The following is a 12,909-nucleotide window of genomic DNA, read 5'->3' on the forward strand; positions in this document are numbered from 1 at the left end:
GTCCCCAGCGGTGTCCTGGTGAGGGGGACAACCCCCCCGAAGCTCCTGGTTTTTCAGCAATTGAACATGCAAAAATAAGCACCATTTGAAGATGTTTTAGTGTTTAAAGAATTAAAAAACTATCAACAGAGTTTGCACAAATACATACCCCATTCATCCAAATAAATAACTGTCTGTTTCAATCACTGTTATTTAGTCACTACAGTAATTACAACTTGTGTTTACATCCACAGGAACCACATGAGTTAGCCTACTCTATACAGTATTTACAACCTTATTAGTGTTCACTTCACAGCCACAGATGGTTCATCGAGTTATTTACACATTACTTTGGTTCATTCACACATTTCTTTGGCATTTTTGCTTTGATGGCTCTGTCATGAGCCTTTCTGTCAAATTTCAGAGCAGCTTGCATTTTCCTTTTGGTTTCTGCTTTAGCAGATTCTGCCTTGGATTTTATAGCCAATTTCTGTCTCCTCGACTCCCTCTCCACTTCTAACAGCTCAAAGTGCAAACATCATTAAGAGTACAAACAATGCTTATTCTATTAGCTAACTTCCTTTATCTGAATAGCCATTTGTTATTTATAGCATGAAATAACAAATATCTTGCAATCATGTTTACGTTTAAAAAATGATTTACCTATTCAATGTCAAAATATAAACAGTAGAAATAATGAACAAAATGTCAGCTACTGTCTTGTTCTAAAACACCAATGAAAATTAAATGTAGCATTTAGATCAGCTATACTGTAGCAAAAGTCATCACATGTCTGCCACAATTAGGTGTGTTCTTAAATGTGTTTTCCACGTCTTCCATGTTTTGCAGTTTTGATTTGGGCTTACATGGTAAAAAACAAACGAATGTTTGGGCATTGTTTTATCCAAACGCATACATTTGTCCAAATGTGGCCAAGTAGCAAATTGTGGGTTTCCTGGACATCGTCTACATCGCTAAAAGAAAAATTTAAGGAGGAGAATCCCTCTGCCAACTTCCACTAGTTTTTAAAAAAATATATAAATTGCCCGCTCGAATATTCCCTCTTCTCTTCTCCGACCCTCTCATCATCATTTGGGATGTGCGTGTCTGTTGTGATTTCCTTTCATAGTTCAATGATCCGCCCTATCTTGCCTCTGATTGGCCTGTCCATAATATTTTGCCCTAATCTTAACCAATCGTGACTCATCATAGTAAACCAACCAACTAATCATGGATGTTCTTATACGTAAACCAACCAATCATCATTGAGTTTGTCCCCTGCCCGTGGAGTTGCACTAGTCCTTTTTCTTCTTTTGTAGCATGTAGTTTAGCTAACCACTACATGGGTCTAAAAATAGCAAAGTTACGGAAATTGCTACTTGTTTAAAAATAGCGAAGCTACTGGGAAATGTGGTTAAACTACGTAGCTTCGCTATATAGAATAACTTCGATTTTTATGTTAATTATTTTTAATGGAAAACCATAGTTTTTACCGTTGCAGCCGAACTTTTAAAATGGATTATCAAAAACAGTATTCATTACGGAAAACCGTAGTTGTTGGCAGGTATGGCAAAGAAACGGATCAAGATTTTAACACACATGGTAGGTGGGAAAAAAGGATATTTAAATTTGTAAAATATTTTTACAGAGATAAAAAAAGACGGATTTCCTACTATGGATGGAAAAATCATATGCCAGATCAATTTGATCAATAAATGATATTTTTGCTTCAGACGATTTTAAAAAATTGATGTTTTTCTTCTATTCCTCCGGCATAGTTTTTGCCCCCATGACTTTCTGTAGCCCTTGCCCACCCCCTTACTTCCTAGCAAAACATGGCTAATGCTAACAAGAGCAAGATATTTGTTCCAAAGAAGTGTTGTCAGTGCTTTAGAATTGCATCGTGGAACATATGACAGCATGCTGCAAAGTTTCTTTAAAACAGGCAGCACCCCAACAAATGTATTCCCACATCTGTAACTGCATCGAGCCGAGTGGGGGAAAATCAAATGCAACTATTTACGAGGCGAACAAGACTGCAAAAACAACAAACTACCGCTTAAAGGGGAACTACACTTTTTTTTTTGGAATTTTGCATATCGTTCACAATCATTATGAAAGACACGATGAAAGGTGTATTTATTTAATGCATTCAACTTGTAAATAAAAGCCCGCTTAAAACGGAGCCTATGTAATGTCCTCTATTACGGCCATAAAATCCAATAAAAAAACATCCAAAAGCGCCACCAATACTCAATTTACATTTTATGACTTGAATATTAACCAAGTATTAGTGATATTGTTATTATAAGCGCTAATGCAGACAAACTATTTATAGCAGCGCCGTGATCACGAGCTTGTGTGCCAATGTTGACATGATCGACTGACCAGCTGCTTCCTCGTTTCCTTGCTTGTCAAACTTTATTGGAGATCATAAATAATGCCTATCACCTGGTTAATAGAAGGATGAGGACATATTCCGACAAGTTGGTACGCTTTAACAGCCAATTTAGACCCTGGAATGGCGAGAACGACACAAAAAGACGATTGGTGCCACCATCGGTTTCTTCGTGAGAATTATGAGTCATTTTCCATCTAAATGGGAAAAATTACCCACCTTAGCAGTGTGCATCCTAATGACAGCAGACGTTATACAGTAAGTGATGTTATCATGTTTATTGGCTCTCATGAAGTCAGCAGTGAATAGTAATCAGTGATTTAGTAAAAAATAAAGCAACCGTTGTGATATGTTTTTTAAATTAATTCACCAATTCACATATTCTTAAAGTGAGCAAAATATGTAAACATTAAATGTCATAAATGTGCCCATTACTACATTACATATATACTTACATCAAGTATATCAAACTCTGGTGTTTGGATGTTTTAAGGGCTTTAGAGGCAGAATACAGCAGCTACTATAGGTTCCATTGTAAGCTGACTTTTTATCACATTTATTTACTATTTAGAATGCATCAAAAAAATACATCCATCGCCATGTCTTTCAAAATTATTTTGAACACTAGACAAAATTCCAGAAAAACTGCAGTTCCCCTTTAAAAGCAGCTTACTATGGTGGAATCATTTACACAAGGTACCATGTATGATGAGAAAGAACAATGCACAGAGCGATCACTAAAACAGTCGCTTGCACATCCAAACCTGACAGCTCTTGTACGCGTGTGCTGCTGCAAAACTTTTGTGGAATTAAGACGCATTTAATCATCAATATAGTGATATATTGCATGCGCAATGAAGTGTACATCATCTTTAGCATCAGTAACACTAACAAGGAGCCCAGGATACTTCATGGAAAAACCTGCCTTTATTCTCTTACTAAAACTATATAGTCATCTCAATATTATATTAAATTTATATTTAATTCATTATTTTATTCAAGACAGAAGTTTTAAGTTTGCCCTTTATTGATCTGATTGATTTGTATTTCTATTTATTGGTATCGTTATTAATTAATTGGATTTTATTTATTTGCTAGCAATATGCAATATATAGTATATTACTCAAGACAGAAGTTTTAAGTTTTCCCTTTATTCATCTCAATGTTGGAGATTATAATTTATTTGCATGCAATTTACAATGCTCCATTTTTTACAGAACTATTTTATACAAGATATAAGTGTTGCCTCCTAAAGGAAGATCTACATTTAGTTATTGACAATTATTCCATAAAAAGTCCATCCATCCATCCATCCATTTTCAACCGCTTGTCCCGTTCGGGGTCGCGGGGGGTGCTGGAGCCTATCTCAGCTGCATTCGGGCGGAAGGCGGGTCCAATTTGTCAAATATAAAAACAACAACATTATACACATTTGAATGTTGCAATGTATGCAGTGTCATCCAATAGTTTGGATCAAATAAAAGCAACACTTGTTTTAAATTATCAATATAATTAGTTTTCATTGTTTTTGGGGAAAAAAAATCGTAAATCAATTTTTTTTGTGAAAAATTGGATAAAGATATTCACCAAGCGGGTCTTCCGTTTTCAGGTTAAAGGTGACAATGCTAACAAAAATCTTGGCACTATTTTCACTGCGACAATCAAGTTGACCAACTTTTGGCAGGACAACTTTTTGATGCATTTCATCTTCAACTCCAGCCTCATATCCACATGGTGAGACTTTGGCATGAACAACATCAAAAGGTGAGACATACCAGCTACAACATCAAAGATTTGGACATTGACTCTGTTGCCATGCCCTAAATTAGTCGTATATCTCAAATAATTCGGCTCAAAATAAGCATTTTACAAAAAGTCGGACGAACACATTTAGATTGCAATTGAAAAACAGATGTCTCGAGTAGGTGTGTGGTGCCGTGGGGGACCCTTTGTGTCGCGCATGTGCCAGTCTAAACATGCAGAATATAACCCAGAAGCAGGTAGCATTTATTCAAAAACAGAGGCAACAACTGGAATAAAGATGAGACTGTGTATTTGTTTCACAAATTAAAAGAACTGAACATTTTGAAGTGCACAGATGGGAGAAAAATATCTATTCAAGGTAGCAAAGGGAATGGAGAATGCCGGCTCCATTCGGAGTCCCGAACGAAATATGAATGAGATGGAAGAGAAGCAGGTATATTAGGCAAAGAAGAAAGCCTACTCGCTGCATTTGTGCAATCCACACAGCCTTTTGAATAAACTTGGGGACAAAGTTTTCTTTCCATGATGCTCAGTCCAAAAAGTCCTTCAAAAAAACTCCCTCCCGCCAGTCTTTCTTCGCTTTAAAGACCTACTGAAACCCACTACTACCGACCATGCAGTCTGATAGTTTATATATCAATGATGAAAATCAATGATGAAATCTTAACATTGCAACACATGCCAATACGGCCGGGTTAACTTATAAAGTGCAATTTTAAATTTCCCGCGAAACTTCCGGTTGAAAACGTTTATGTATGATGACGTATGCACGTGACGTCAATCGTTGAAACGGAAGTATTCGGACCCCATTGAATCCAATACAAAAAGCTCTGTTTTCATCTCAAAATTCCACAGTATTCTGGACATCTGTGTTGGTGAATCTTTTGCAATTTGTTTAATGAACAATGAAGACTGCAAAGAAGAAAGTTGTAGGTGGGATCGGTGTATTAGCGGCGGACTACAGCAACACAACCAGGAGGACTTTGAGATGGATAGCAGACGCGCTAGCCGCTGACCTCACCTTGACTTCCTCCGTCTCCGGCCCGCCGACCGCATTTATGATCGGGTGAAGTCCTTCGTCACTCCGTCGATCGCTGGAACGCAGGTGAGCACGGGCGTTGATGAGCAGGTGAGGGCTGGCGTAGGTGGATAGCTAATGTTTTTAGCATAGCTCTGTGAGGTCCCGTTGCTAAGTTAGCTTCAATGGCGTCGTTAGCAACAGCATTGTTAAGCTTCGCCAGCCTGGAAAGCATTAACCGTGTAGTTACATGTCCATGGTTTAATAGTATTGTTGATTTTCTGTCCATCCTTCCAGTCAGGGGTTTATTTATTTTGTTTCTATCTGCATTTAAGCACGATGCTATCATGTTAGCTCCGTAGCTAAAGAGCTTCGCCGATGTATTGTCGTGGAGATAAAAGTCACTGTGAATGTCCATTTCGCGTTCTCGACTCTTATTTTCAAGAGGATATAGTATCCGAGGTGGTTTAAAATACAAATCCGTGATCCACAATAGAAAAAGGAGAAAGTGTGGAATCCAATGAACCCTTGTACCTAAGTTACGGTCAGAGCGAAAAAAGATACGTCCTGCACTGCACTCTAGTCCTTCACTCTCACGTCCTCATCCACGAATCTTTCATCCTCGCTCAAATTAATGGGGTAATTGTCGCTTTCTCGGTCCGAATCGCTCTCGTTGCATTGTAAACAATGGGGAATTGTAAGGAGCCTTTCAACCTGTGACGTCAAGCTACTTCCGGTACAGGCAAGGCTTTTTTTTATCAGCGACCAAAAGTTGCTAACTTTATCGTCAATGTTCTCTACTAAATCCTTTCAGCAAAAATATGGCAATATCGCGAAATGATCAAGTATGACACATAGAATGGATCTGCTATCCCGGTTTGAATAAAAAAAAAATCATTTCAGTAGGCCTTTAATTGTAGTAGTATGTCCATAGCGCACTCAAAGATAATGTTTTGATGCTCTCTGCTATTTAACATCAGCATAGCCATTATAGACGTAGTATTTATAATACGTGCCGATGTTACAACAAGAACTGGGCTGTTGACTTGTAAGGAGCCGAAGATGCTTTGTTTTGGTGTGACGCCATAGGTCAACCGGAAAAGCAATCCATTAATTAATAAGCGCCCACCAGTGTAGAGGAGGCACACAGCGTATGACCAATAGTCACATGAGAGAATGTGCATGGACACTTGGACTTCACATGTAAGTGTTAAAATACAAAAAAACTAAACTATTTTATAGAACAGACTATTTAGTGCATGGAAACAGTCATTGGCCCCGTTTACACTGCACACTAAATTTGATTTTTTTGCCCTTAAGTGACACGGATATGATTTTTTTTTGCCAGTCTAAACACTAAAGGGCTTCAAATCTCATCTTTTGGCATCAGATTGAGGCTACACCAGGAGATAGTCTTGAATCCACTGGAATCTGATCTTTTAAAATGTAACTGCAGTCTAAACGCAATGTGACCTAACTGTGATTTTTTCGTCAGCTTTGGACGAGCCATGTCATTTGTGTGCACCAGAAAAGACGCAGTCGCCAAAGGAAATAGATATTTCATCACAACATCCGGTTTCGTTTTTTAATGAAGACGACCAAATTTTCGGTGCATCACAAATCAATAATGCGCAAATAATATGCTATATGTAATTTATGAATATATATTTCTGTTCCGAAGAAATAGCGATTGTTAAAGGATCGGAATTGACGCTGTGGCGCCTTTGCTTACATGCGAGTGGAAAAATGAAGCTCCTGTAGAGCCACGCTGATGTCCGTGTCTCCTCTACTTAACAGCCATAAAAATATTACAACCCTCCCTAATATATTACACTACATACATCCATTCATACATTAAATTACTTTAATTAATTTTCACTTTAAAATTTTTTTTAAGGTCTTGCAACTTTTATTTTATTTTGTAGTAGTGACTTCCTCCCGATCAACTTCTTTTGTTTTCACTTTATCGAAGTGCGCATGTAAGTGACGAGGCCTCACTGGGGCCTGTGTGCGTTTACACTGGAGTCTGATAAAAATCACATTTTACCTGCGGTGTAAACAGTCAACTAGAAAAAATCAGATGAAAAAAAAAAATCTGATTTTGGCCGCTTTGGCCTGCAGTGTAAACGTAGTCATTGAGACACCTCCAAGTCTACACTAAGGCTGAAACGACGCGTCGACATAGTCGACGTCATCGGTTACGTAAATACGTCGACGCCGTTTTTGTGTGTCGACGCGTCGCATAATGACGTCACACTACCGTCATGGCGAAGCGCAAAGCAGACGATCAAAGAAGACGATGCGAGCGGTGCGAGCGAGGGGGGAAAAGCATGCCAAAAGTGGTCAAAAGTGTGGGAGTATTTAAATAAACGGCCTAATAATGTTGTTGTATGCACACTGTGTCGAGCGGAAATGGCCTATCATAGCAGCACAACGGCTATGAACGAACATTTGAAAAGAAAACCATCAACTAGTCAATTGTCCGCGCGAGCATACGTTGTCATCATTACACAAAAACATGAATGTGTCACTTGTATCTGCTAGGGGTGTAACGGTACGTGTTTTGTATTGAACCGTTTCGGTACGGGGCTTTCGGTTCGGTACGGGGGTGTACCGAACGAGTTTCTAAGCTAAAGCTAAAGTCTTAACAAGCTGCTTTGCTCCGTCTGCCTCTGTCTCAGCACGCAGCATTGTCCCACCCACACAACCATCTGATTGGTACACACGCAGCATTGTCCCACCCACACAACCATCTGATTGGTACACACGAAGCATTATCAGCCAATCAGCAGTGCGTATTCAGAGCGCATGTAGTCAGCGCTTCAGCGTGGAGCAGATAGGTGTTTAGCAGGTGAGCATCAGGCAGCGGACTCTCCCCAAATGATAATAAACACCTCCCAGTCAACTACTAGTAACATCACTATGAGCCCGTTGACCTACTAGAAACTTAAACTGCAGCTCAGCTCGCTCGCAGTCCTGGTTTGAGGTGAAGGCTAATTAGCTCTCAGTTCCAGCCACATCGACCCCTTCTGAGCGCCTATTTTCAGCTGCTGGGAATATTGTAAACAAGAAAAGAACCAAAGCATGTAGACATGCTAACCTTTCTTCATTACAACTGTTAGACACTCACTGGAATGAGTAGAATTGGTTATTGTGTACTGTGTTGGACTGGATGTTTATTTTGCACATTTTAAAAGCAATACTTAATGTTTACAGTGCTCCAGAATATTTAGATTGGCACTTTTTTGTATTGGATGTTCATCTTTATTTTTGCACATTTTAGCAAATAAGCAATACTTTCACTTTTGTTGAAATGTTTACACTGTTGTTACAGAATATTTCGTTTTGCACTTTTTTGTATTGGATGTTTATCTTTATTTTTGCACATTTTAAAGCAAAATAAGCAATACTTTTACTTTTGAAATGCTTATACTAATGCTGAATATTAAGATTTGCACTGGATGTTGACTTTTATATTTGCACATTAAAAAGCAAATAAGCTACTTTTAATTTTGTTAAATGTTAAAAGTTTTAAATGTTTACATTGTTACAGAATATTTAGTCATGTTGTTGTCAATGTTGACTGAGTGGCCATACTTCTTTTTTTTGTAAATAAAAGCCATGCCTTTTGAAAAATCTGGCCTACATTTATTTTTTCATCTTCATTTTGAATAAAAAAATAATCGGTAAAAGGAAAAATAATCTATAGATTAATCGGAAAAAATCTATAGATTAACCGATTAATCGAAAAAAATAATCTATAGATTAATCGATAGAAAAATAATCGTTAGCTGCAGCCTTAGTCTACACGAAGCCGGATAACCCCTTAAACGAATAATTATTTAGCCGAAGCCACGTGTCAGCCACACTAAACCATCTATTAAGGTAAACCACCTTGGATATTTTTTTTTACACGGGTAAGTGCGCCATGTATTCCTTGAATCTCCGGCTCTTAGCATTGTAAGGACTGGACCGAAATAGCTGCAATCGCCCATTGCCTTTTTTTAAAAAAGGTATTGATTTGTGATTTCCAAAAGCGCCTGTACATGTACAAGAAGGAGAAACACGGGCATGTCTAGATGATCCGCCTCCATCTTTGTTATGAAGCTGGCTGTGGCGCGTTCTTTCTGATGTCTCTTCCTGTGTTGGGCGCAGTCTTTTTGGCATCACTTCCTGTGTGGGCGCGGTCTTTCTGACGTCACTTCCTCTCCGAACTCACTTTGTAAACGATCAATGAGTCCATACAAAGCTAAGTGCCGGAGATTCAAGAAATACACGGCGCACTTAGCCGTATAAAAATTTGTCCGAGGAGGGAGACCTTAAACGCTGGTTTAGTGTGGCTGAAACGGGGCTTAGGCTAAATAATTATTCTTTAAAGGGGTTAAATGACTTAGTGTAGACATGGCCTGAGGCTTTGTGTTTGCACCATCAAAAGCCCAATCAAACTTATGACATCTACAAATTTACATTCTCTACCCAGGAGGGGGGATGGGAGAGCTTGAGCACCATTTATTTCATTAACAGCCGCAATTGATAAGAGAACGGATTTCATTTGAGAAGTCAAAAGATTAGTCGCTTGGTCCTCTAACACAAACCACTACAGCGTTGAGTTAATTAACATTGTGCGTGTATAAATCTCACATACTGGGAAAGGGTCTATTGTATTAGTGCAAAACATTTGATAAACCAACTCAAACAAAACTATGGATACCAAGCATGATTTGATTCAATAATACAAATATACTAGTTAACTTACGACTTTCACCTTTCTTACAAAGAATGTTAAAAAAAATGTTTATCTGTACAAGATGTAAGAATATGAGTAATGTTTAGCACACTTTTTCATGAAATATGGTGACTGGTGAGCACCCCCACCCAAGAAAACGGATTCTGAGAAACGCAGTTCGCCGTACACAAACCACGCAGCTGTGAAACATCTCATTAGTGGCGAAAGGTAAAGTTAAGTTGGAAAAACACGCCCGTCGTGTTACAATACGCACTTTATTTACAACGGCGAAGCTAACCATGACACCATGCTAAGGCTAATGGCGCTGCTAACCTCAACTAAACTCGCCAAGAAAAACGCCAAATCTACCCAAACTTTTCATAACACCCTCAGAATCGTATTTTAATTATTACAGACAAAAACCACCCACGTTGAATCCTGTTATAAAACAGATGTCCCAAGCGAGTGATTTTGCATTGCGTAAACTTGTTGAACTTCACGACTTTAAGTTGTGCTATGCTAGCTGTTAGCCTAGCTAGCCGCTAGCCCTCCGCAGGGAAAAGTGGTGATCTCAGATGGAATAGCTTAACATCACTTTGCTTTCTTTTGCAAGCAAACCACCCTCCAATCCCCTACCTTTAAACGCGCAGTGTCCGCCAGCTAGTTTTCTGAACTTGTCCCTGCGTTACTTCCAACTTTCTTGAGAGATTTCCACCAGTTTTCAGCCCTCAGCTCGTCCATGCCATGTCCTTCCAGACCCCGAAGACAAGTCGCATGAAGGGAAGAGGTGGGGTACAAATCACTCCGCTGTGCTGACGAACTAGTCCCTGCAGTGGCGCTGCATCATTCATCCATTTTCTACCGCTTGTCCCTTTTGGGGTAGCGGGGGCCCGGAGCCTATCCCTGACACATAATTACTAGTAAATGTTTTGGATATTTCCCAATTAATACACTTTCTTCACTTAGAGGTGCATTGCTTTACTTGTGCATTTTTGGTAGAATATATTAACACAGATGTAGGTCATAAGCAACATTTGACACGTTTGGGTCACTTTATACACGAATTCTATACATTTTACAAAGTAATAATAAAACGGTGGCGACTGCAGGGGTTTCCGTGCATGACGAGTGAATTGTTCCGCGGGTGGTGCTACGGCTGTGGGACGCCTCATAAGTTGCTGGCTCCAGTGAGTCTGGCCCTCTCTGCTTTGTTGCTAATTGTTCTCCTTTGTTCCGAGCGCCATGGCGTCCGTGCTGTTAATTGAACTTTAATTCGTCAGACCACTCACCCTCTTCCACTTGCACGCCGATGAAGCAAGTGCGAGTTGCGGACACGACAGTTTCAAGTTCTGGATGGTCCTGGATGTGCTCAGCAGTGTTCATATTGAGACAGTAGAGGGCAACATGACAGGTCTAAAATCCAAAAATGGGATTGTATTTTATTTGTAAAAATATATAACATGCTAAATTAACCATTCTCATAAACTAAAGGCAAATAAAAAATGTGTAAGTTAAAATGTATTAAAAAAAATAGAACATTGAAGTGTTCAAACCTATTTGCTCTTTTGGCCACTTGGTGGCAGTGTTGACTTCCTCTTCCTCCTGTCTCGTTCTGCAACCAAATTATATTGTATATAAGTATTATTGTAGCCAAATTATTTGCAAATGCGTATCTCAATCTGTGCGTCTGTTTCTCAATATGTTTGTGTGTGTAATCAGAGCCGAGTGTGCGTGTTTTATATTGTCCATACCATGAATTGACTAACGTGGACTCCGACTTAAAACAAGTTGAAAAACTTATTCGGGTGTTACCATTTAGTGGTCAATTGTACGGAATATGTACTGTACTGTGCAATCTACTAATAAAAGTTTCAATCAATCAATCAGTCCGTCCAATTATGATTTGTCTGTGGGTAAAAAAAAGCAGTCTGTCCGTATTTCCTCTATTGGCTGCCTTTTTACACGTGACTTTTTGCTACGTTTCTGCCGTAAACGAGTTTTGATTGATTGATTGAAACTTGTATTAGTAGGTTGCACAGTGAAGTACATATTCCGTACAATTGACCACTAAATGGTAACACCGAATACGTTTTTCAACTTGTTTAAGTCGGGGTCCACTTAAATGGATTCATGATACAGATATATACTATCAAATATATACTAACATCATAATACAGTCATCACACAAGATACTCATCAGAGTATATGCATGGAATTATTTACATTATTTACAATCCGGGGTGTGGGATATGGGGGGGGGGGGGGGGGGTGGTTTGGTTGGTATCAACACTTCAGACATCAACAATCAGCATCAACAATTGCATCATCAGAGAAATGGATATTTAAACAGTGTAGGACTGACTTGGTAGGATATATATAGCATGTAGTGGACATAGAGAGAGATCAGAAAGTATAAGTACAAGTGTCTACATTTGATTATTTATAGTCCGAAGAGGTATTATGTGGAAGGGAGGGTGTTAGTTTAGGGTTGTAGTTGCCTGGAGGTGTTGTTTTAGTGTGGTTTTGAAGGAGGATAGAGATGCCCTTTCTTTTACACCTGTTGGGAGTGCATTCCATATTGATGTGGCATAGAAAGAGAATGAGTTAAGACCTTTGTTAGTTCGGAATCTGGGTTTAACGTGGTTAGTGGAGCTCCCCCTGGTGTTGTGGTTATGGCGGTCATTTACGTTAAGGAAGTAGTTTGACATGTACTTCGGTATCAGGGAGGTGTAGCGGATTTTATAGACTAGGCTCAGTGCAAGTTGTTTTACTCTGTCCTCCACCCTGAGCCAGCCCACTTTGGAGTAGTGGGTATGAGTGAGGTGTGATCTGGGGTGGAGGTCTAGAAGTAATCTGACTAGCTTGTTCTGGGATGTTTGGAGTTTAGATTTGAGGGATTTGGAGGTGCTAGGGTACCAGGAGGTGCATGCGTAGTCGAAAAAGGGTTGAACGAGAGTTCCCGCTAGAATCCTCATGGTGATTTTGTTGACCTGAGAGGAGATTCTATAGAGAAATCACGTTCGT

The 12,909-nt window shown here is 39.2% G+C and overlaps 1 protein-coding gene across 1 annotated transcript in view; it reads right to left on the reverse strand.

Annotated features, from left to right (window-relative positions):
- Positions 1-10,717, reverse strand: part of smad5 (SMAD family member 5) — a 59,231-nt gene extending 48,514 nt beyond the window's left edge. The window contains exon 1 of the mRNA XM_062045283.1: positions 10,522-10,717. The gene's annotated coding sequence lies outside the window, so the exon portion shown is untranslated. The remainder of the gene's footprint in view (positions 1-10,521) is intronic.
- Between the last annotated feature and the right edge of the window lie 2,192 nt (positions 10,718-12,909).

The sequence above is a fragment of the Entelurus aequoreus genome, linkage group LG04, assembly GCF_033978785.1.
Source record: "Entelurus aequoreus isolate RoL-2023_Sb linkage group LG04, RoL_Eaeq_v1.1, whole genome shotgun sequence".
Classification (NCBI taxonomy): domain Eukaryota; kingdom Metazoa; phylum Chordata; class Actinopteri; order Syngnathiformes; family Syngnathidae; genus Entelurus; species Entelurus aequoreus.